This window comes from Canis lupus, chromosome 20 (assembly GCF_003254725.2).
Source record: "Canis lupus dingo isolate Sandy chromosome 20, ASM325472v2, whole genome shotgun sequence".
NCBI lineage: Eukaryota > Metazoa > Chordata > Mammalia > Carnivora > Canidae > Canis > Canis lupus.
Window position 1 is genome coordinate 17,170,540 of NC_064262.1, and position 27,094 is coordinate 17,197,633.

The 27,094-nt window shown below is 35.6% G+C and overlaps 1 long non-coding RNA gene and 1 pseudogene across 4 annotated transcripts in view; one reads left to right on the forward strand and one right to left on the reverse strand.

Moving 5' to 3' along the window:
- The window catches only part of LOC112662941 (uncharacterized), a 34,612-nt gene extending 8,511 nt beyond the window's left edge, over positions 1–26,101 (forward strand). Inside the window, exons 2-5 of one of the 4 annotated variants that reach the window (XR_007404029.1) lie at positions 15,830–15,907; positions 17,609–17,717; positions 17,972–18,179; positions 24,413–26,101. This is a non-coding gene — a long non-coding RNA (uncharacterized LOC112662941). The remainder of the gene's footprint in view (positions 1–15,829; positions 15,908–17,608; positions 17,718–17,971; positions 18,180–24,412) is intronic. The other 3 variants (XR_007404028.1, XR_007404030.1, XR_007404027.1) reach the window with 3 other exon arrangements.
- LOC112662940 (transmembrane protein 230-like) lies at positions 18,726–19,085 on the reverse strand (annotated as a pseudogene).
- Positions 26,102–27,094: the final 993 nt, after the last annotated feature.

Here is a 27,094-nt window from a genome sequence, read left to right on the forward strand (position 1 = left end):
TCAAAACGGAGGTAAAAATCCTCTTTCACAAACTCGATTGTTTTTAGGCATTGCATTGGATTTATTGTCTTTCAGGAGTTAAATAAGACCTACCAATCTATTTTTTATTATTAGTATTTTTAGCAATATATTTTTCCATGCTGTTTTTCAGAATATTTACCATATTCATATACAGATAAACCCAATAAGTCATTTAAACCCTATACCACAAAACCAAAAACAAAGACAAAAACAAAATACAAAACAAAAAACCCCCACCTCCATACTATAGTACAATAATTACATTGCAAAGGTTCTGAATCTCCTGCTTGTATTGACAAGAAATATTTGCCTTCTCTTATAGGCATTCATTCCTTTATCTTCTGCCAGTTTCTCACGCAGGTAGTTCTTTGGTATTTTTTGTTTGTTTTTGTTTTTTCTTTCCCATGGACCAATCTAAGTTATTTACTTAAGCCATCTCCTGCCATGCAAGGGATGGAAGATCAATATACTGGTCATCATTTGATACAAGTAAGGAAGGTGAGCTTAAAATCCCATATACTTTTCTACTCTGTGTGCAGAGTCATGGTCCAAAATAGTGCTGTGGTCCCTACTGGGTAGTTAGGCCCAGGTTCTCTTTATTCATCTTGATAGCCAGTGGGAAGTGGATTCACAGTTATAGAATAGAGTACAATTACCATGTCCCCAGGTAAAGGGCTTGAACCTGATGTGGAGATGGGGGTAGACAGTGAACTTTGGTTTTTTCTACTCTCCCTGGTGTGACTTCAGGAAAAACTTCAGCATGCACACTCCCACACCAGGGAGCATTATGAAGTGGGTGAAGGCCTTCCACATGCCAGCAGAGCCCTCCTTGCATGGAGGCCACTTGTCATGGACCACCCCAGCTGTGCCCAAGACCGACCTAGTAGACCAGGAACCTGAGACCCAGCTGCCACTGCCTTTTTCAACATAGACCTCACTCAGGTAGTTATTTGGTAGCTCATAATAAAACATTTAAGGACACATCACCAGGCATGAGTTTTACAACACTTATATTGCCCATATATAGTGTTTATCAGCTCATATTCTATTTCCTATAGCTCAGTATATCCATGCAAATATAAATATGAAACACTCTGCAAAATTTTTTATCATGCATATAGAAGCCATCTTAAAAGTTTCCTAAAATTAAGATTTTGGCGTCTCAAAGATGAGTAAAAGAGAAAATTTAATGATGAAAATGTGAAATATTCCAGGGTCTAAAATATTCTGATACATTTATCTGAAGAAGAATAAAGTAGTTAATGAGCATAAGGATTTGTAATTCTTTCCAATGTAAAGTTGTAGACTTCTAGTAATGGTTTCTTTCAGAATTAATCCTCCTGCAGGTAAAAACTATAAAGTATAGACAAAATATAATACCTGAAAGCACTGTGTAGTGACCCCCAACAGGCAGATACTGGAGAGGGTAGATACTTGGAGAAGGAAACAGCACTGGATAAATTAACTGGTTTACAAGTTGTAGTTGAAGGGCAGGACCCAGTCTGTCCATGCTTAGTGGGTAAAAGAGGGAAAGAAAAGTTTCAGACTTACAGTCTTAAAGAAACAGATAACAGATTTTGCACAATCAGACCAACTGAAAAATAAGAGGAGGAATTCCATAGAAGAGCGTGCCAGGGAGAGGGAGGCCCGGATTCTGTTTTAATGATGCTCAATCTTCAGCTAAGCTTTGAAATATGCATTAATAGGACAGTCTCCAAACAGCTCTGCTGAGGTTCCAAAAGAACTGAATTGAGATGTAAACCATCCTCTACAAGGGAGACTATAGTTTGATCTTAGCTACATTAACTGCCTGGTAAGAAAAATAAAAATTGATGTTAGTGGGAGAACATAGCAGAATCCAGAATCTGTATAGTACTCCGAAAACAATCCAAGATGGTTCAACATATGATAAAATATATGTGATCTTCACTCAAAGAAGAGACAAGGAGATCAACCCTGAGATGATCCTCGCATTGGACATAATGGATAAGGAATATAAAGCACAATTGTAATTATACTCATGGAATTAAAATATTACCACAACGAATATAAAATTAGGAAACCAAAGCAGAGAGACAGCATCTCTAAAAAAAGAACAAAATGGAAATTCTAGATTTGAAAAAGATACAAGATCAAAAATAATCTTTAAAATTTCAATTTGCTTCATAGCAGTTTATAGAGATGACAGAGAAAAGAGTCAGTAGTTTTGAAGCTAAATCAATATAAATTTTCCAGCATGAGAGAAAGAGAGAAGATTAGAGGCAGAAAAATGAATACAGCCTCAAAATATTTAATATCTGGGTAATTGACATCTCAACAGAAGAGGGAGATGGGACATAAAAATATATTCAAAGAAATAATGCCAAAAAATTTACCAAATGTGGTGAAAGCCAGACACTTAGAGATTCAAAGATTCAGCAAATTTTCAGCAGGATAAATACAAAGTGAGCTACCTCAGTGCACAATAATCAAGTTGTTAAAAAGACAAAGATAAGAGGAAAACCTAAAAAGATGACGGAGAGTAAAACAGCACATTACATACAGGTGAATAGCAATTTTAAAATGCTGATAGAAAAAAAGAAAACAACCTAGAAATCTGGATCCAGTGAAAATATCCTTTAAGTATGAAGGCAAAATAGGCATCGGTCCAGATAAAAGAAACTAAATAGGGTTATTGCCATCAGAGCTGCACTATAAGAAATGCTAAAAGTAGTTCTTAAAACTGAGGAGAAATGATACCAGATCAAACTCAAATCTTTTTTCTTTTTTTTTTTTTTTCAAACTCAGATCTTTAGAAAGAAATAAAGAGCCCTGAAAATGAGAAGTAGGTGGGTAAATATAAAAAAATATTTTTCTTTCAATTTACTCAAAGTATTTAAGAATGTTTAAATCAAAAAAGGCCTAGCTCTTGCATCCATTAAAACTGACAATTCCTCTAATTCAGTGGAAAAGGTGAACATTATGACATGCACAGAAATGTCATTTCACATATGAAGATATGTTTTAATAATCTATATTTCCTGAGTAAAATATAGCATATTTCATTATGTCAGTTTCATCTAGTGTTTCATTATTAGTACAACTATAGAAGCCTGCAGAGATTTTGCAGAAGGATCAGCCCAATTAGATAAAAATGAGAATCCTCTTTTCAGATCTAAATTTTGCATCACTATCTTTCTAGGAAGAGATCATTAAATTATGATTTAGTCACCAGGCTCTTTACTGATTAGAATGCAGAATACTTAACCATTTGCATCTGAAAACAAAGTGGAATAAATATAGCTAGTCCGCTTAAAAATAAAATAAAAGAACTTGAAATTTATCTAAATTTGAATGAATTGCTTAAGAGGAAGTACAGAGCAACTCTCTGCCCAGCATAATATAGTTTTTCTATTACGCGTGCCCAGAGGAAAACTGTTTTTGGTGAAAACAGCTAGGACTGATTAACTGATAAATATCTTATACACAAGGTAATTAACAATAACTCTTGTACATCAAACATGTTTTCTTCACTTTATCCTACGAAAATACATTTGAGGGTAGCTCGTTTTTTATTCTCAAAATGAGACTAATGATTATATGAGTACCAGAAACAATTACTATGAATCAAGAAAAGGTTTATCTTATAGTATTCCATCCAATATCATATCTGTTCTATTATGCAACAGTTGAATATCACAAACAGAAAAAAGATGATATTTTAAATTTTTCATAATGACTTAATGACCAGAAATAGGAAAAGCAGAATCCACAATGCATTTTAGTGAGTTTTCAAGGCATTGACAAGTGTCAACACTGCAGTTAAAAGAGAGAATAAGAAAAAAAAAAAAAAAAAAGAGAGACAATAAGGTAGAATAAATAAAAGTGAGTTTATTTTGTAGTCCTAAACATTTTTCTTTATGAAGTAAAAATTTGGAGGATAGTATGATTTTTAACATAACCAAAAATACCAAAAATCTAATGTACAAAGAGAAAACAATTTTCCATTAAATGTTACTCAAATAAAATGCAAATAAAGTTTCTTATAAATCGATATTATCTGGCAACTTAATTTTGTCTTTAATTTACATATCCACTCCCGAATTTAGAGATAATGAAAATCTAAAATGCTCACCAAGATATTTAATGAAGCATAATAATAAGCTTTGAAAAACTTAAAATGCTATTGAAATAAATTTCATTTTGATAATAAATTAATGTATTTACTAGGAATAAAATGCAAAGGTTTACTTACTAATTCTTACTCAACTTATTGAAATATCAAAATCTGGCATCAGATTTTGAAGGTGATAACTAACAATTAACTTCTCCAAAAGTCTGTGAATAAAGCAAGGCATATGTTCCACACTTGACGAATTACACACATTCATTATAAGATCGAGAAAAGAAAGGCATTCCCATGCCAACCTTCAAACCCTCAAGAAGAATTTATTCAAGCTATAACTCTACACTGATGACAGAGCAAACCAACATAAAATGGGGACTTTACCAAAGGGATTGTTTATAGAAGGGTCAGAATAGGTTTTCCCGTAAAATGCTGTAGAAGCCCAATGTTTTGTTCTATTTTATACTTACTGTAATAAACTCCTATCCTTTAAGTTATAGAGTTTTCTCACCATCATGTGATCTAAGATGTAAGGTGAAATAGCCTTTTGTTAGAATTATCTCAAAGAAGGAAAATGCAGTACATTCTCTGAAATAGTGACTGGTTTTGTTCATACTCTTGGCCTGCTTGGGAATTGGTAGTTAAATGAAATTCCACTCGTGGAAAGCATCACCAATTTTGTACTTACTACTGTCAGTAGGTGTAATCTTGTATATTTGTTGGAGATGGATGACTTTATTTTTGCTCTTGATTCCCAAGAGATTGAACTTCAGTAAAATATATAGAAAGTGTTGTTAAATGGGGCAACTATGGTGCATAATAAAGTCAGAAAAATAACAAGACTAAAACATGAGCAAGCATTGCCTCCCTAAATAAACAGATGTATTGGAGAGAGAGAAGAGGGGGAAAAATCGCATCATGCATACTAAAGAATGCTTCATCCAGAAAACAAATTTCTATACCTTTATTTCACATTCCCTGAGAAATAAATAGCCCTGCCAATAAAAATATGTGGTGTTCTGGGGTCAAAGTGGTAAACTTAAAAAGATCATTAAGAGTTTAAAAAGGGAATTGGATAACATGCACACACATGCAATTGACAACCAGATGAATTTTGTGAACCTCAGACTTTAAGCATTTCTTGGGCGCTGCAAGTGAAGAATCAGACAAAATTGTATTAATGATACCATTGTTCACTTAAATTCTCTTAGAGAAGAGGATAGCCTTTGATGTCACCTGAATCATCCAATACATATATATATACATATGTATATACATACAGAATCTGCATATGATAAACATGAAACATGACACCTCTCACTGAACCAGTATAATTAATTTTCCAATATTTGGAATAAATGGAACTTTAATATGTTTTAAATGTCCTCAATGATGAAAGCAGTTAAGTTGAAAATAGCAAAGACCTTCCTGAATACCATAAGGAAGCAATATTTCCTTTCTGTATCTGAAGTTGGAATGATTCAGTGCCTTCATAACAGCCTAATCCTTACCAGAGTGGTATCCAGTGGAGATTTTCAGTATGAGCCATAATAGGGATCCCTTTCATCTCAAACATAGCTCTGATAACTGTACTGCTTGCAGGATACTGAGAAAATGAATAGAAGTAGAACGTCCTGCTCTGAGGAGAGCACAGGTGGGATCCTCAACAATCTGCCAGGCCAATGCCAAACTTTCAAAAATTAAGTGATCTTTCCTATTACTGGCACATACAACTCATACCAGTAAAATACAACCCCTAAAGCTGATTTGTTGTTCCTCATGCATCGGTACAATTACAGTCCAATTCTTTCAAATACCATTTCATTAAGGCCCAGTATAAATGTGGACTTGGCTTAGTAGCTAGCCAAGTTATGAAACAAATATTTATTCTGAGAGGTAAACGATTTTAAATATCTCCTTGGCCTTTATAAATATAGTATTTCATCAAAACAACAAAATCGCCAAATTAGAGCCAAATAAGATGTTTTCACTTAAATTAAATGATTTATTCTCACAATGGAAAACACAATAGTGATGTTTAGATATAAGCGGAATCCAGTAGAATAATCAAGTTCTTAATCATTATGAAGACTGTATCTCAGAATCTTAATCAATTGATTTTGTACTTTAGTTTCACAGTAGTGGAGATGAATTGGCTGATTATCTATAGTCTTGTTGTCTTATGACAAAGCACCACATCATTTTAAATTAGCCTTGATTTAATGGTACAGAATGTTGCCATGGAATAAAGTGACAACATGAATATATCCTCATAAAATGAAGTGATCCAGACATTCCTAAATCATTTGCTTTGATCAGAAAAGTTATATTTCAATAAACAATCAAGTATTTGCTGAATACTTATTATATACTAAAAATAAGAACCCTTATTCCACTTGGGACAATGCAACATATAAATGGGAAAAATTATATAACTGGCCTTAATAGAGGGCAGGTTAGACATGGATACAGGAATAAGGGAATCATTATAAGACTTCAAGTTGTTTTAAAACACTGATTCAAATAAATTAATTTAATTTAATAAAACACTGATTCCATCATATTGCATATTTCCTCATTCAAAAAGCTAAAATGTCTCCACATAGTGAACGGGAGAAAGTCCATGTGTCTTAGTTTATTATTAGAGGACATTACCTACCATTTTCAGTCTTACCATCAACACTCACAAACACCAGGCTTGTGTTTGCATCAGGGTATTCAATAGACTGGCTCTGGAAAAGCCCAGTTTCCCTGAATCACTGTAACTCCAGATGACTCACTCCAATTTCTCTGAATTGCTGTAACTCTAGATGATTCATCTTGGCTCTAAACATGTGAAGCCTTGTTGCAGCAATTTTGCTTTCAGTTTTTATTAATAATGATAGTGACAATAATAAAGGCTAACATTATACATGTTTTGCACAATGTTAAGGCTTGCATGTACCACCACTTAATTTATACTCCCAAAGATTCTATCAAGTATGTACTATTATAATCCACATTTGGCAGATGAGAAAATGAGTCATAGAAAGATTAAGTTAAATTGTCTAAAGTTATAGGAAGTGATGAATTCAAGATTTTAACAGAAGTTTGATTCCATAGTATATACCCATGATTATTGTCCTAGTGTCCCCCATGAGAGCATGTATTCTAAAAAGCTAGGAAGGGACTGGTATTTTGTGTGTGCCTCAGAACAAAGACTAAAAACTACTTGGCACCATAGTAGAGCCTTAATGATTGTTATATAAATACATGGATAGACACATAGAAGAAGCAATGGAGAGACACTGAGGGCACAAATGAATTCAGAGATAAGATCTGAGATTTTTCTAAAGAAGTTGGGGGAAAAAAGGGTACTTTGAGAGAAGGCCAGGATTTGAGAACTGAGTAAATGTGACAGAAAAAGAAGCAGGAGAGTAGAATGTGACTTAAAATTTGAAGCCTAGGGCAGCCCAGGTGGCTCAGTGGTTTAGCGCAGCCTTGAGCCCAGGGCCTGATCCTGGAGACTCAGGATTGAGTCCCATGTTGGGCTCCCTGCAAGGAGCCTGCTTCTCCCTCTGCCTGTGTCTCTGCCTCTCTCTCTCTCTCTCTCTCTCTCTCTCTGTGTCTCCTGAATAAATAAATAATTTTTAAACAATTGAAGCCTAGAAAGCTAAAGCAATGGTGGTAAGTAAGAAACATGAGTCAAATTCCAGACCATGTCATAGGTTTGGACATGCTATGATATGCTCATGAAAATATCACAGGTTCACAAAGTGGCAAATGTGGGATTTTAAGGCATTGAAATAAAGAGTTTTGTTTTATGTTTTTCTGGAGGTTGTGGAGAGTTGCTGCTATGAAAGGATCCTCAAGGGTATCAATGTGGGTAGACAAGGAATAGGAATTAGCCACATCTACCATCATATTTTAGAAGTCAGAAGAAGAAAACTCTCAAATTATATGAAGAGTAAAGTGTCAAAAAATAAGAGACAAACAGAAATGTACAATTCCATGAACATTTAGCAGAAAAGTATGGGAGGAAAATGATGTTTTACAATATCAAGTAAATAAAAGGGCTTTAGGAAACCCCCCTCAATAAAAAGTAATTTTAGATTTTGGTGGAATTTTGGGAGAATTAAAGTTTTAGAAATCATATTGTATTATGAATGGGATTATTGAAGGAAATTAAGATGTTAATCAACTATTTTCAAGCTTTTACCAGGTACCAAACAGTGAATTTAGTAGTCTATATAGATTAACTCATTTAATCTATACAGGGGGAAAAAAACAACACAAAAAAAATCCTGAGTTTGATACTGTGATTATTCCAACTTTAAGTATGAAGAAACTGGGCCTCTAGGAGACAAAGTGAAATGCTGAGGCATATGGCGAGACAGCGAAAGATAAGGGACTGGAATTTGCATCTGATTCACACATGCTTCAGTATACGATTTGGAAGATCTGAAAAATGTACTTACTGGAAGCAACAGCCATACCCCCAGATGGCATTTACAATGTGAAGGAGATAGGCCAATAGAAATGGACAAAATGGAGATGATAGCTGAAAATAAGGGTGAACATAAGATTCTTTGGGACTGAAGGAATACTGAAATCAAGAAAAAATAGCCCTTAGGGCACCTGGATGGCTCAGTTGGTTAAGCATCTGCCTTCAGCTCAGGTCACGGTCTTAGGTCCTGCGATGGAGCCCTGCATCCGGCTCTCTGCTCAGTGGAGAGTCTGCTTCTCCCTCTGTGATCTTTCTCATTCTCACTCTCCAATAAATAAATAAAGTCTTTAAAAATATAGGCAAGTTAGAGCACAGAAAAGCCCATTTTTATGTTACTGCTGGGCAGTCAGCTAGGCTCACTTCCTATAACAGTTAGCTAAGCATAAGACTGAAATTCTTGCAAACGACAGATTACCTAATCTGCTGTATGAATTGTTCACAAACCATGGCCTGCAGGCCAAATCTGGTCTGCTACTTGTTTTATAAACAAAGTTTTATTGGAACATAATCATGTATATTCATTTACATGTTTTCTGTGCCTGCTTTAAAGCTACAATGACAGATTTGTGTAGTTTCAACAGAAACTATATGGTATTCAGTGCCTGAAATATTTGTTGTCTGGCTTCATACAGAAAAAGTTCCTCAACTCCGGTCCTGGAGTTTTTGAGGCTGCCAGCAAATATATACATTGTTAAGAGTAAATTCCCAAATTCAGATGGTCTTGTGAATTACCCTGATAGAAATGTGTATCACATTAGCTATTCTTTCCCTTTCCCCATTCTACATAAGTTTGCAAACTAAAAGTTTGGTAGGCCGTCCACAAAGACTACAAGTGTTAATATTCTATTCTCCTCTTGTTTCTTGGCACACAGCTAGACCACATTTCCCAGGACCCCTTGCATCTGGGTGGAATCCTGTAACTGACTTCTGGCCAATGGAATATTGGAGTCAGAAATATATACCGCTTCCAAGGATGGACATAACACAATCTTTCAAGTTTTCTCTCTTCCTACCCATGTGACTGGAAGAAAAGGAGAAAATAGTGCCATAAGAGGGAAGGGGCTACACTCTCTGGATTTACTCTTAGACAAGAGAAATACAACCTGGAACATTTATAGTGATTTTATGTGAACAAGGAACAGATTTTTATTCTGTGAAGCTACTGGAAGAAGAAAGTTTTGTTGTATTAGCCAGCATTAATTACTCTAACAAATTCAGTCTATAAGTTTCTTCCCAAAATAAATTGATAGCATTATGTTTTAACCTTTATAATATAACTCATATCATAAGAAAATAGTTATTAAATATTTTAATATGTAAAGCATGAGTCATATGGAGATGCCCCTGCTTATAGTAATTATCTACATTTACCTAAATATGCTCTACTTCTATTTTCTCTATTTCTGTGAGTGACATTGTATTAGTTTGCTAAGGCTACCACAACAAAACACAACAGATTGGGTGGCTTAAACAACAAAAATTTGTTGTCTCACAATACTGGAGGCTGGAAGTCCCAAATTAATGTGTTGAGAGTTTGGTTTCTTTCCTTTTTTTTTTTTTTTTTTTTAAGATTTTATTTATTTATTCATGAGAGAGAGAGGCAAAGGCACAGGCAGAGGGAGAAGCAGACTCCATGCAAGGAGCCCGACGCGGGACTCAATCCCAAGACTCCAGGATCACGCCCTGGGCTGAAGGCAGGCCCTAAACCGCTGAGCCACCCAGGGATCCCCCTAATGACCTCTTTAAAAGTCCTACCTCCAAATATAGTCACATTCTGTGGTAGTGGGTTTAAAGTTTCAAAATATGAATTCAGCCCATAATTGGCACCAAGAATCATCCAGTCTTTCTTTCACCCTTGATATTTTCCTTTGCATCGCCTCACCTATTGGCCATGTCTGATTAAGTTTATTCCAGACTTATCTTTCATTTCTGTCTCTTCATCCCCACTTCTATCACCACCTAGCCTGTCACCTCATGCTTTTAGTCTCGGCTTTAGTAACTGTCTTTTAAATTGTCCTCCTGTATGTACTTCTCTCCATCTCCAATCCATCCCACCAACTTTTTGAAAATCAACAGTCTTTCAACTGATCTATAAAATAAAGATCATAGCTTTAGGCCTGTCATTCAAGAGCCTAGAAGATTGTGTTTTAAACTGATGTTTGTAGTCTTCTTTCCTAATACTTGCTTTCATTCAAATTTGACCACATTTAGTCCCCCAAATCACATCTGGTTTTCCTAACACTCACTCAGCATTTAATTTCTCCACTCATAGTCCCCCAAATCACATCTGGTTTTCCTAACACTCACTCAGCATTTAATTTCTCCACTCACTGCTTCTGGAACACCTGTGCTGTCATATTGATCAATCTTCAGTCAGGGTACCTTTTAGCTCTCCACTAGAATGCTTCTGATCTCCCAAGGTATTCCATGGAAATTCCCACCTGAACTTCCACAGCAACTTGGATTTCATTCATGCTAGTTGTATTCTATTTTGTATTGTCATTATTGTAATGATTATTATGTTAGGTACTATGTTAAATGTATGACACATACTACCTCATTTAATATTCAAATTCATCCTTAATATCTACAAATACCTCATTTACAGATGAAAAAAAAATCTTAAAGAATTGAATATCTTCCTCAAAAGTCAACACCTAAAAAGTAGAAAGGACACACTTGAATCAGAGCCTGTCTGCTGATTCTAGGGATTTTAAATATTCAGTATATAACCTCTGCATATTTGCATAGAAACTTGTCTCTTTGTGAACATTTCACTTATGGACTTCATGGATGTAGTCAAAGACATTTCACAAAATAGAAGCACATCAATTCTGTCAGCCGCCAGCAGACAGTATATGATGCAGTTTCACCTTGGTCTCTGCATGTTGTCAGCATCAGCTCATCTTCAATTGATAGAATCATGTTTCAGTCCCCTTTGTAGCACACATCGTGTCGACTACCTAGTGTGTGGTGCATGTGTATATAATATACTACACAAAATGATGCACAAATCAAGTGGAGAAATGGTAACTATTAACGACTTTATCCAAGAAGACTATCATGCTCACATATTATGATGAATAGCCATTTACTGAAAAAAAAGACAGGAAAAATTATCCAATATTGAAGTCTGTATAAGTTCCACTCGAGATATATATATATATATATATATATATATTTCACTCTTAATCATTTCTCTCCCCTTGCATAGGATATGTTGGACACATATGACTATCAAAATTTGTTCTGCTGTGAACAAATTAAATAAAGTACTATAGCCACCAATTATATAAATTACCCATTCATGTTTGACTATATATATCTCTATATATACATATAGATATGTATGTATATATGTCTATATATATAGTTACATAAATATAAAATTAAAAACTATATATATATGAAATTAGGAACTTGAAGTCATCTAAACTAAGTATCTGAAGCATTATACACTTATTTATTCATTTAAAAAATACTGGCCATTCATTTTAATGCCATGATTTAGACTGTATCTACACCAAGTAAAGTAAATAACAGAGGTAGTCATCTAAATAATTCATACCAAATTTTAGCACACAATATTCAAACAGTTTTCCTTTGTAAATGATCCTGTTAATTGTACTCTGAACTTCACTTTACTTAGAAATAGCATCATTTCTAAATCAATATTACTATTAAGTCTGAATCATTAATTAGTAATATATTTTCTGAGTTCAGTAGGAAATTACACAGTGAGGTGGTGACCTGTGCTTAAGGGGATGCCTCTCATGAAAGACTAATTTTAAGATCAATGTAGTAACAACAAAAAAATTGAAATGATTATCCAGATTGATTTAGTTGAAACAACAAAATTATATCTGCATGAATACAGTTGAATCTCACTTTTTCCATGGTGTTCTTAGCAAGTTAACAAGAGCTAAAGACTCCATCCATAAAACTTCTTTTCCTCAGGTGTATTCTAGGCAGTCTATAGAAGGAAAATTAGTCTCTGGGCCCAAAGAGAAAATCCTTACATTTCCAATGAACTGTCTTAGTTTGACAAAAATGCATTTGGGCAAAGATGTATGGGGCTGTTGTGGTAAGTTCTTCAGAATGAAGAAATGCTTGCAATGCATTTAGAAAACATGTTGGTGAAAGGCAAATGAGACCTAAATTTAGCTTGAATGGTGGCGAAGTGGATAAAGAGTGATTATGGCTGTTTGTTTTGATGAGGTTAGTAGCTTGGATCATGACCTCTCGAGAAAAATAAGATAGAGTGTTCTAATGGATTTTTCTTAATCTAATGTAGAAATGACATTGAATGATGGTTCTTAATTAGCATCCTCCTCTTCACCTGCATTTGATGCGACACCCCCACATTTGCCTTTATAGCCTGAGTAATGCAAAAGGCAAGCTCCTTTGCTGCATTGAGGACACGAGAATGACAAATTTAAATTGGTTCTGTGCAAATGAAGAAAGAGATGTTGCTTCCAATTTTCCACATGTAACTCAAATTTGTATTAAAAGGTCATAAGAATGCAAGACAATGGACACAGCGTAACACATCTAATTCCTTTACTAAATTAAATTATTTACTCTTGAATCTATTACTCATCAGATATATAACATTAAAAAACACAGAACAGAAAAATCATGGTGGTGAATGTTGATCATTTTCAAAGACAGTAACAACCCCCAAGAGTCTATGCATAATAGTTCATCTTATGCTTAATGATGTAAGGAAAGGTGCAGATTTATTTTCTCCTTATTGCTTAAAGAAACAGCCTGTTGTTCACCATTCCCCTTATGAAACAAGAAAAAATAAAAGACACAAGATAGAAAGAAAATAACATTTTGAAAATCCTTTCTCAATTAACCTAGTGTCTGTTTCTTGACTTTGGCTAACATAGTCTCTTACTCTGAAGTGTTTAAGTTACTTCCAAGATTTTTCTAGTGGAAATCTACTAAAAACCTCAGAAAGATACAGAGTGTTTGGTGGTGGTAGTTGAGGTGGGGAGAATGAGGTGAGGGGGCTTGCTGCTCTGACCCATGTTTTAAGATAATCTCATATCAGGAATTGAATTCGACATTCAGAATCCATTCCAATTCCTTATCTTTAAAACCACCTAGAGCTGGTAATTCGGAAAAGCTGGTTGGATAAATGGAAAACCAGATTCTGATTTCCTCAGGAGAATCAGCTTATAAATCCCTGCTGGATCATGGAAATTAAGCATTTCCCCCAAACCAACCTTTTCTTTTGCCCTAGGATAACCTGATCAAATTTCTTGGCTTCATTTTCTCTATTGGGCTAGCAGTAATGTGAAACTGCCGAAGCCTTGTCAGATCTAAAGCCAATTTCAAAGGAAAGCCAGTTCCTTGGGGGAAAGGTGGCCATGCAAAGGCAAGATTGTGCTAATAGTTAAATTCTGTCTTCAAATGCCACCAACTGTCTTAAGAGAAAATGATATAGTGCGAGAGAAAAAGAGAGAGAAGCAACCTGAGGAAAAAAGCAGAAATGAATAACAACAGCATAAAAAGGAGACAGAGGGGAATCAGTGGAAGAAAGCAACGAAAAACAAAAGCTCCTGCATGTTTTCAGAAATATGCTAGCCTGGCATCCGCAAGCTAAATGCAGACTGGTTTTTCACAAATAATTGGAAACATTTTTCATGCTGATTTGTGAATATGTGAAAGAATTAATTCAAGGTGATATTTCATACCACCTTCCAAATGATTCTAGTCACATGCATACACACACACACACACACAATAAGACTTACTAGGAAAAAGTAGCTCCTTATTTACTTCATATGTCAATTTGTAATACTGACTTAAATTCTTTGTAATTTTGGAGAAAAATCAGCTGGTATATTGATAAGTATTAGCTTTTCTACAGTATCAGCTATTACAGATTACAATGTAGCAGATTATTATTGAGCAGATTACAGACTATATCCAAATATTACATAGAGAAATGTTTAGCAAAGAAATTTTTGGCATTACATGAATATGTATGAGTAAAATATTATTGAGAAATGGTGCAGAATAGAAATATTCCTGTTTAAAGACCTTTATCTCATAAAATTAGCTTTGAACTAAAGAACTGTAAAGTATATGAATGCTAATAAAAAATATGGGTATTGTTTACGTGAAAATTACCTAATGGTCAATCATCTGTTTTCACCTTGAGTGGCCATAAATCCAACATAAATGCAAATTAAAATATAGCAGCATTCATGTAGAAGTTATTAAGAAAATTGTTGGCTTAGGAAACTTCTGAACATAGCTTACCTTGGCTTAATTAATTTTGAAATTTCCAAGTAACTAAAGTAAAAATGAAGGGTTTTGTTTTTTTTTCAATTGTTTAATGACCCAAGTTATGCAATATGCAGAAGATACAAATCACCATTTTATGCCCTCAGACCAGTTACTTCCTCATACTTAGACTAGGACCAGGGATATTAAGGATTTAATTATTTTTTATTTTTTTTTTAAGTGTGAGTTTGAACTCACAATCCCATAACCCCAAGATCAAGAGTCCCATGTTTTACGGACTGAGACAGCCAAGCACCCCAAGGCCTGTAATTCTTTATCTAAGTCCCATATGCTTTTTGTTTTGGTTTTGGTTTGGTATGTTTTGTTTTGTTTTTTAAGCTTCTGTTTTCTTTGTTTACACTGAATGTGAACATCCAGAATATCAAGTCATGATGATAGTAGCTGCAGGTCTTCATTGGTCATTCTGTCTCCTAATTAGGTGGAACAATGGTAATGATCCTAAATTTTCATCTATCTCAGCCTCATTTCCATTCTTACTTCATTATGGTTATCCAGATAGAGTCAAGTATTTAACTGAAGAGATTATCTGGATATTGCAGGCAAAAGAAATCTTGCATATATGCTTGTGTGTGTGCGTTTGTGTGAAAGAGAGAAGATCCAGTCTTGCATATCAAGTTTGTCTTTCAAATTAATCAAATTTGCCAGAAAATTACTCATTTGATGCCTACAGGGTTTAGTGGAAATATCATTTAATATCCTTTTGATGACAATGAGAAAACACAAAGCTCACATAATTTTTTTAAAGGAAATTTACTGGCTCATTTTTTTGGAATTCCAATAGAGTATCTTGGCATTCTGGCATGGTTGGATCAATGGACTCAAGTAGTCAGCTTTGGCCACTATCTCTTTCTTCACCCCCAAGAAATTACTTTGCTTGCTTTTGCTTTTTTGTTTAGACATTCCCTGTGTGATGAGCAAGATGGTCTCTGAAGCTACAGATGCATAACCTACCATCTTAGCAATCCTGGAAAAAGGTGATACCAATAGTAATAACAATAATAATAATAGCTGGTATTCGGCTATATTTACTGAAAACAATTTATGTTGAGACATTTTTAAGTTCTTTAATATTCATTCCTCATCAAAAGAATGTTATGAAGTGGTGTATTATTCTTCATATTTTACAAATGAGGGAAGAAAAATATTTTCTTAGAAAAATCCATTAGAAAATTTGAAAATCTCTAATTGACCTGATTTGCCTAAATTCCTAACATAATCAAAATGTAAGGCAGCCCAAAAAAAAAAAAAAAAATGTAAGGCAGCCCAGTTCAAATTTCACCCTCATGACCAAGGGAAATGTGTAATATTCTTGAAAGAGGAAAATGTGCTAAAACTACCAGTCCTTTACAGGTTGACAATTGAATCAGGTTATGATCCACATCTAAATGTCAATGGCTAAATTTGAATTCAACAAATCATTGAGTATTATACGTAAAACCTTGCAAGAAAGGCATAAAAATTTAGGAATGTAATTTTACTCTAGATTTAAGGAGTTATAAGCAAATAGACTAGGAACCAATAAGTAAAAAATGCAGAATTATAAGCAAATGAGTAGAAACAAAGTGCAAATGAAGAATAACAAGGTTGAGAGTTTGCATGCAATAGAAAAAAACCAATAACAATAAAACAATTATAGTAGCCAATTTTATTGAGAACCTATTATGTGCAGCATATTTAACCAACCTGGCAGATACTTACATTTCGCACACTATCTAGAAAAAGTAACTGAAGCTGAGTTAAAATATGTAACTCATGTAAGGTAACATAAGTATAAAATTACTGAGCCTGGATTCAGTCCAGGACATCAGACTCTATGATACTCTCTCACAGATGGCTTTAATTCCTGAATAAAATATGACATCAATAGAATTTACTTAATTTACTTCAGAAAAAAAATACACCATGAACTATCAGGATTCTTTATATCTTACATATTTAAATAATTCTTTAATATTGCCTTGTAAATTTGTCATTTGTAATTCCAATTTGTAATTTGTAATTCCAATTCCAGAAAATGTACAGTCATATTCTACCATAAATTCAAAATATAATCCCAACATTAGTTATAAATAACATTAATGAACACACAATAAAATCCCAGTGATATTGCTGCAGTCCAGTGTGAAATACAAGCCCAGAAAGTACCATCATATATCAAAATAAAAATACATTTTGCTAAGTTGGTAGGAATGATATGTATATATTATTTCATAGCTACTGTTTAAAGACCAAAAGGTCTACTTGCAGATTGTGGCATGCCTCCTTCAGTGTCAGGTAAAATGTTAAGAACCATCCTTTGAATTTTCAAAAGGTATCTAATAGTTTATCACTGCAGAGTTCATTTGGTATCAGTTAGTCCCTTTTTCTTTACAAGGTTGGAGCTGGGAACAATTCAAGGTCATGTCATTTGGCAAGAAAAAACTTAGAAAGAGAGTATCCCATGCAGTGAACTTCAAGAATAAGTTGTAGTTCACATTCAAAGGCAGAATGATCTGCTATTTTAGCACACTATCCCAGAGTATACTTTATAGCACGTGAGGATTTTACAAGTTTAAAAAATTATACCTTTAAATTTTATTTTCAGGTGAAGTGAAACTGTCTCTGTCTTTGCATAGGAAGAAGTCAGTCGTGAATTTATTTTTTATTATTTATTTGTATTTTTAATTTTTTTAAAGTAGGCTCTATGCCCAGTGTGAAGCCAATGTGGGGCTTGAATTCACGACGCTGAGATCAAGACCTGAGCTGAGATCAAGAGTCGGACACTTAACCAACTGAGCTACCCAGGTGCCCCAATAATAACTTTAATATGATCAATATTTTATTTTATTTTTTAGATTTTAGAATTTTAATTTCTTTTGAATATGTCACTTTTTGCAAGCTACAAAACAAAATCAAACTAAGGCAGCCTAATCCTGTAGAGATCAAGGACAGGTCTTGCAATCTTCCCTAGAAGGACATCAAATACAAGGTGCTAATAGTGGGTTTATAATCTCTAAATAATTACCACTTATCACTTATCTACATTTTTTGTTCCTTAGGAAACAGCCCAAAGTCCAGTACTTAAAGCATGCTATATAGCACATCTCAATCTACAAAGACCAGAATGACCCAAATTATATGCTGGCCAATTTGCTGGTGGAACAAATCAAAGCTGACCAATGACTGGTGAATGGAGAAAGTGTTTACCTTTTGGCAATTTGCTCTGGGGTTTAAATAAAGTCCTGGCTGCTGTTAATAAGAAAGCAGGTAAGAAATGTTACAGATGCACCCTCACATATATGATTTTGCCAAGTCCTTCTACTAGAATACAAAATTAGAGATGAGTGTAGGGGTAAAACACTTAGATGTCTTCAAAACAAATTATCAGTAACATGAAATTTGGCATACTGAATTCTTCCATTTGCCACCAGAACACACTGATAATGAGGATTACTTAAAAGAAATGCTCAACTATGAAAAGGGTGGTAGTATTAATACTTTCTGCTACAGAATAACCTCTGGCTTTCCCATACCATTAACACCGCTACTCTTCCAAGATACATATGCACGTGGAAAAGCTTGTCAGCTTTTGCCAGGGCAAGGAGATGAAAAATAGAGCATGTCCTGATTAGTTAATTTGTGATTGTAAGCTCAGTTGACATCTTGGGGTTAGACTCATAAAATCTGGCCATTTTTTGTTTAACATCTGCAAATGGCAGAAATCTTTAGCTCTTAGTCACAGTTTCTTCTCAATATCTTAAAGCTGGGCTCAGTCCCATCTGTGACTCATCTCCTCAGGCTTGAGGGTGGGAACTAGTCATCAAAATCTGGAATGTCATTGGTAGGAGTAACCCCAGTAGCCTTTGGATGCATAGTAGGAGATATGCAGGTGGTACAATTCTGGCAGGAACACCAGGATGCCAGTGATCAGGACTGAAGGACCCTGGTCTGCCCCTACCGCCCACCACCCTTTTTTGAGATAGCCAGCTAGCAGGAGGCAGCCTATGATGAGAAAGACGTCAATCAAAAATAGTACTATACCTCATATGTGACCCCATGAATGTTTTTCTTAAACTCAAGGTCAATGTAGTCATCATCTGTGCTGGAAAGCCTTGAAAATTTTACTTTACTACTGGGGATTCCAGTAACCAGGTTGGTAGAAGACAGAATCATAACAACACGACACAACTGCAGTCAGAGTACTGCACCAGGCTGCCCCCCACACCAACTGCTTGCTCACAGTTGGCAGTGGAGGCACCTGAGGCCTCATGGCATGTCTCACCTTGTAGCCATCCTCCTTGCCAATATTATCAATATTTTAAAGATCACTTTAAATTTGCCTACATGTGTTAGGTACATTGATATCGAATGCATCCTCTAGGACTCTATCTAGCACGGTGATATTTTGCACAATATCTGAAAACTATAAACACACTAGGAAGACACTAAGAAGAGCTTATGGGCCACAGACCCCAGAAAGGGAGATCTTGGGTGACCTGTTGATAGTTCAGGCTCTATATGAGTAAGACAAACAGTCCAAGGACTGTATTTTTTACTCTGTGTCCTGTTGTCTGCAGCATTTTCTGGCATCATCAACTCAAATTTGCAAAGGTGAAAACGTTAATGTTACCAGAAAGCTTCAAAGAAATTTTGCACCAAGTCATTAAAAAATCAATTTGCAAGCACAGAGAGGATATCAGGTATTAGTAACAGCCAACTCTTATTTATCAAGTTAGATAAATCCATTTTTTTAATAACAAAGAACTGATCCTGCAAGTAGGGAAATTTCAGAGATAAGAATTCCTTTGATTTTTGTTTTGTTTTGAACTTACCCTCACATGAAGTTTTTACTTACAAAATGTTTAAGGATATTACTTTTGGAATAATAGTTTAGAGAAAAAATGCTAATGTGCTTGTTTACAAGTACATACATGCTTGTATCTATAAATACATAACTTCCTAGGGTTTTCTGGAACTTTCCTTCAGTTTCTCAATTCCATATTACCTTGGATTGAGGATGAATATGTAAAAAAGATAAGGAAGAAATATAATATATAATATATATATATATAACATAGTGTGATGTACTATACTATAATAAATATAACATAATCTAGTGGCAGAAACACTTAAGCACATGCATATAAATGGGCACAATTGTAGCTTATTTATTATACACTGAGAACAGTGAGATATCTAGCATTGAGGGATGTGTTGGAGAAGAAGGGTAACAGGAAGAGAAGTAGTCATTGATGATAAGTATTCAGAATGATGCAAAGGAGTCTGATTTATGTGAATGTCGAGTGGGCACTCATGAAGGATTGGAGCAACAGAAGTGGCATGGCTCTGTAAGTGTGACTTTCCATGGTGAGTAAGATAGATTTGCAGAGAGAGAAGAATCAAGAAATGAGCTAAGAAGATATTGCAATGATCTAATCATGATGTTGATATGGTGGCAGGATGGGGATGGAGAGCATGATGGCATGATGCATAGGAAAAAACACTTCAAAAACAGATTTGAGAGAACCTAGTGTCTTTATCTCCTGTGTACCAAACCTAAACTAAGGATTCAAGTTGGCCCATTATGGAAAATGGGAGAGAAGTCCTCATAGAAACACCAACTGTGAGATTTTGGGCTCATTATGTTTTCCCTTGAGACTCAGTTTTTACATCTTACAGATGTACAGATGTACACATTATCAGTAGAGGCTTTCAGCTCTGATATTTTGTTTCTGTACTACAATACACTGGAGGGATGGCCAGAGTTAAAGGGACTGAAATGAGATAAAGAAAAGGTAAGAGGGATCCCTGGGTGGCGCAGCGGTTTGGCGCCTGCCTTTGGCCCAGGGCGCGATCCTGGAGACCCAGGATCGAATCCCACATCAGGCTCCCGGTGCATGGAGCCTGCTTCTCCCTCTACCTATGTCTCTGCCTCTCTCTCTCTCTCTGTGACTATCATAAATAAATAAAAATTAAAAAAAAAAAGAAAAGGTAAGAATGGGTAGTGGTTTGAATAATGGGCATTTAATACGTACCTGGAATTGTGTTAGTTTTTTTTTTTTTTTGAATTGTGTTAGTTTTTAAAATACTTATTATCTTAGTTCTCATAACAAACCAATAAGAGAAGAGGTAAATAAATCAAAGAAGAAAGAAAGAAAGAAAACTGAACAAAGAGAACTACTCGTCAAGGGAGGCAGCAAAGTATCCTCTGGAGAAAGATTGGATAAACTGGAAAGGGTAGAAATCTGAGGGTTTGGGGGTTGAGTCTGGCTTAAGTGGCTTCGGGTTTAGTTTAATATGAACTCCATGATATCTCTTGTTTATTTAACTCCCAATGGCCCATCTGTAGAGAAAGGGCAGCAACACCCATCTTAGTTTGCAGTTACCAGCAGGGCTGTGAATCTTTTTTTTCCCCCCTGACTTGCCAACCTCAGACCACTACATTCCTGTAGCTGCCTCTTTACTACACCATTTCAGTAGCAAATGCATTGTTTTGCACCTCTCTTGACCAGGAGCAAAGTAGGGAACAATTCTTTAGATGACATTAGCACTTGAGTTTAGACTAACGATGCCAAATCTGATTTATATTGTCTTTCCCCAGCCATATGATCTAGCATTCTCCTTGCCCTTTCAATGCAGCTGTACATTAAGCTGCATGCTTTAGAGGTTTTCTCCAACAACTCCCAGACCACTTTCCTAATCAGTATTCAGCAGTATCTTTCCTTTCAGCAGATGCACATTATTTTCTTCTCCCTTTGTTCCTAAGGTTTCTTCTAAGGTTTATCCACATTGACTGCCTTTGCTGTTTATCATCCTAATTTTAATAATGACCCCAAGACCTATAAAAAAATATACATTTAAGTTGCTTGACAGCAAAACACACCACTGTTTATAGGAAAATGAAGAGATAACATTTATAAGGAACGCCTAAAAAAAAGACATTGTTCTTCAATTGGGTGGTCCAGTATTGACAAAATTTATAAAGTTTCAAGATTTATGATAGAATCTCGTTTTAGCCCCTTAAGAAAACATTTTATCTGAGTGTATATAAAATCATTTTCATCAAGATAGAGACACTGGCTTCAGTTTAATTTTGGAAGAGAAAGAACTAGTACATTCTTGCTTTATGAAGTTATTACAAGACTACTTTTTAGAAAAGGTCTGCATGTTATTTTTTTAAAGACAACATTGCAAAATTGTCGGTGAGTTACTTTTAGGTATATATAAATCATTTTCAGCTTTCTTGATATGAAAATGTGAAGAGCTTCATGAAAAGCAAATAATATGAGGTGTTGGTTAAAGATAATAATCTTTTCATTCCCTGGCTCGCAGACTGTGCCAGGGAGAAAACACAGGCAAACAAAAGCATTAAGTCCCCAGGCTTCCAAATGAGAAATAGTCATGATTACAATCCATCAGTTCACTCAAGTGGTGTTAGCTGTGACTCACCAGTTGAATTCTGGCTCTAATTGCCATTACTCAAACTATGCCTATTTATCACCAGACAGGACAAAATGGCTGTCTTTGTAGCCCAGCTTTACAGCAGCACATTTGCAACAATCAGCACTTGCGATTGTTCTCATTCATGCCTCCAAGAATATAAATTGCACTGAATGGTGAGAAATAGCAAGATGAGTAATGCTTAATTTCTAAGTCAATCAGATTATGCATCCATCCATCCATCCATCCATCCATCCAATATATATGTCCTAGACATTGTGCTGAAATGTTGGGGGAATAAACAGTAATTAAGCGATTTCATTTTCATTTTGGTTGTACTGAAATTAGAAGGATCCAGAGAAGATATACTTGGACTGAGCTGGTAGGTCATGTTGTGACCCAATTACTCAACAACAAGATTTGTCTTATGTGAATAACATAAGAAGGTTGACAACCAAGTTGTCTATTAGCCTCTTTACCTCTGTGACCATAGCACTGGTGCAAACTTTGTTTGCCTGCATTACCTCAAAGTCTAAGTGACCATCCTCCTCTCTTGTTCCTATTCAGTCAAATCCAATAGAACCACTAGAAAGAGCCCATTAAAACATGTCAGAAAAAAAAATGTCAGAAAACAAAAACAAATACAAAAACAAAAAGCATGTCAGATCATGTAGCTCTTCTCTTCTTCCATCTACCTTGGAGTTAAAGTTATCACAAAATGCTTATAATGTTCTAAGAGATCTTCATTCTTCTATTGCTGTTATGTGTCTAATATCACTTCCTCCATATTGCCTTCTCTTCCCCCTGCTCCCACCCCAGCTACCATGCTATTCTTTGAATAGGTAGACTCTTGCCTCAGAATTTGAACTCAGTATTCCATCTGCTGGATCACTGTTCCCCCAGATATCCACTTTCATGGCTCTCATTTCTTTCAGGTTTTCACTCAAATGTTCCCCTTCTCACAGAGACTAAATCTGATTAGCCTACTTAAATCTGTACACAACTCCATTCATCAGATTCTCACTAACATATCCCTCCATCCCTTCATTTCCTTTCCCTGCAAAACACAGGATAACACTTGAAAACATGACTTGCTTTATTTTTCGCTTTTATTTATCTGTCCCTTCTCACTGAATTTTTTTTTCTGTTGTTCTCTGAATTTCCAGTGAAAAGAAGAGTGCATGATGAATCATGGTTTTTCAACACATACATGTGAAATGCATGATTCTTGGGCTACTATCCAATGCTTCTGTCCAAGAAGTCCATTCAGGAAATTTCTCCTCCAAGTATTTTGTGGCTAGACCAAAGCCTATTTGTCCTCTAACTAGACCATATCCTTTCCACATCAACTACATGTTTTTATTAGACTCATTTATTCATTCGAGATGCATTACTACATCAGGCATTTACAAGGTATCATCTATGAGATGAACTACAAGTGCTATGCTGGGAATTCAATCAAAATGTGGAGACTCAGACCTCAAATATCACAGTCCTGGTAAAGACTTACATATAGAGCACAGGTGTAGAATAGTATACCAAGTGTTATTTTGAAGGTCAGCCTGCCATTCCTGGAGTGAGGGGAAGAAGCTAGTTTGGGCATCTAGGAAAGACTCCAAAAAGGAAGTTATTTTGACATAAGCTTGCAAACTAGCAATCAGCAGTCTGCCTCCGGACTGCAGATGTATTTAACATGGCATGAAGAATGTTCTCTTTTTCCTTTGAAATAATTAAATGAGCAAATAAGTAAATTCATACACCTTGATTTTAAAATGGGATGCCTCATATTAAATTATGGATTTCTCACTGCTCCTGAAAAAATGTAAAAAGGAAATAGAAGGTATGACAGTACTCTAGCCATATCCCGCATGGCAGTTATGAACCTGGAGTGATTATTGTGTTTCTATCAAAATTCTTTTGTCTAAAAGAATAACCAAGAATAGAAGAAATATTAAAAAGAGGGATAGAACATATCTCTTGTTGCAAGTGTTATTTCTATGTGTTTAATATGCATCCACCAGCACACTCCTCTCATTTACTTTGTTTCCCTCTCCCTGTAGATATCTGAGATTGTTTGATGTGATGTAGACCTTGAAAGATGAGTCAAGAAGGACACTACAGGCAGAGAGGGAGCAGGAAGGTCAAGAAGAAGATATTATGCTCAGAACACGTGGATTGCCAGAGAGAAGAGCATATAGAAGGAACTGTGAAGAGTAAGGCCACAGACAAAGGTTGTGACCAGACGAGAAAGGCCCTTTTTTAAAATGCTAAAATATTGAGATTATCTGTTGGGGGAAAACTGAAATGAACGTATTTTCAAGCTGTGGAATGAGTTAAACATTAAATCTGTTAGGATTGTGAAATAAAAAGTCATAAATAAAACAAAATGAAGGTCTGAGGGATTTCCTGTAAATTCAGGGACAGGAACTTGACTAGAGCTCTTCCAGCTAATCAAAGGTGTTTGCTACTCTCTGGTTCAAGAGTATTCTATGATACATTTGAAGCTATGGGAAATAATGAACTCCAGATTTGTTTTTATATTACATTTATCTTACTAGCATTAGTTCATACTTCAATTTACAAACTTAAATTGGTATACAAGTGAAGAGTAACATACAAAGAAACATATGCAAAAAAAAAAAAAAACAAAGAAACATGTGCACTGCTTATACACACTGTTGACGGGTACTGAAAAGCTATACACAACTCCAGGCTCCCTTGCTACTCTTACACCAAGGTTGAAGGTAAATATCCACCAAGCCCTTGCACCTCTGTTTAACAGAGCCCAAGTGACACAAACAAATGTCTTGTAGGAAGATACGAGAAGATATTTGCTTCCCTAATAAAAAGGAGAGGCATAGCTGGCATAGATTCTCCTTCTTCTGTCATCTTGTTCCTATCAAATGCCAATAGATGATTGGCATTCAGCTTTCTTGGCAGCCCTGAAAATTTTTAGCTACTAAACCTCTTTCTAGTTTCTTGTTATGTGAAAAGGAAAAAGCCCTCTTTATTTAAGCCAGTTCTCATTCCTGGCTGTGGTAGGCCATCCCTAAGGTTTCCCTCAAATCTTCTCTTCCTGGTATTCAAATCTTTTTGTAATCTCCTCCCCTTGAGAGTGAGTTAGACTTAGTGGTTTGCTTCTCAAGAACAGAATATATTAAAAGTGATGGGATGTCACTTCCAAGATTAGGTTACATATAACTGTGGCTTTCATATGGAGTACTTTTTCTTGCTCTCTTGCTCACTTGCTCTAAAGGAGGTGATCATATTGTGAACTGCTCTTTGGAGGGGCTCAAGTGGCAAAAACACTGGTGTCTGGCCATAAACCCACAGGGACTGAGGCTACCCAACAACCATGTGAGTGGACTCAGAAGCAGATCTTTCCCCAGGTAAACCTGGAGAGGACTGCAGCCCAAACTGACACCCCAAGTAGAGTCTTTTTTTTTTTTTTTAAGGTAGAACCTAGCATTTTATTTAGATCTTCATTAAACTGTTGGAATTGAGAACAAGCCATATATAATAAACCTCCAAAAATAGATCCTGAAAGGCACTTTCTGCTTAGGGCAAGCAGTCATGGAATAAGCATGTAAACAAGCTGGCTTCTCTGTACCATACCAGCCAAGTCAGCCTTCTCCATGGCCAGCTGAACCAGCTCTGCCCTCCCTTCTGTTAACACCAGCCAGACCCCCTGTAGGTCTAACCCAAGGTTTTTCTGTAGGACATCTTGGCCTACCTGGGAATGCTGGAAACATGTTGTTAAAGGAATCATGGTGTTGAGGAAAAGAAAAATCTTTTAAAAGCTGCCGTCTGAGGTGATGGCTTCTCTGTACTAACACCATACCCCAGAATACAATAAATAAGCAATTAGAAAATGTTCAAGTATGAAGGGATTTCCTCCTCCCCACCAAAAGCACTGCTCTCTGAAGGAAGCTGGTTTCTCTGTAGCTACACAAGCTGTTCAGAAAGCTCACTGGACCTGGTTTTGAAAATAAAACAAAGTTAAAACCCTGGGAGGAATTACTGTGCAGTGTGGAGTACTCAGTCTTTCTTATAAAGAAAAAAAAGAAAAAGTTATCTGGTACCAAAGTTGCCAGAACCTGTGCCAGAGGTATCCAGTTTGGCTGTACCTAGATTCATGATCTAAGCATACAAAATAATAATATTTGTTGTTTTAATTTGCTAAGTTTTAGGGTAATTCATTATGCAGCAAGAGATAACTGATACGTAGGCTGATATTAGAATGCCTAAGGGAACTTTTAAGAAATACCTATATAGTAGCCCTGAAGGAGACCAATTCTCCTTTGTTCATTTACCAACTAATTCATATTGAGTGAATTTTCCTTGTATGTAGCTCAATTTCTTCATATATAAATAATAACAATAATGTATACTCAACAGAATTATGAGATTCGAACAAAAAATCTCTGGGTGCTTGAATGGCACAGGTGGTTGAGCATCCAACTCTTAGTTTCAGCTCAGGTCCTGATCTCAGAGTCTGAGATTGAGCCCACATCAGGCTCCATGCTCAGCACAGAGTCCGCTTGGGATTCTCTCTCTCTCTCTCTCTCTCTCTCTCACTCACTCTCTCTGCTCCTCTGCTCATGCTCTCTCCCTAAAACAAATAAATAAATCTTTTAAAAACATATATAAAACTCAAATAAAGCCTAGACATTTAGTCAGTGCTCAGTAAAGGCTACTTGCAGTTGCTATCATTGATGTTTTTATTTTTAATAAAAAAGAGA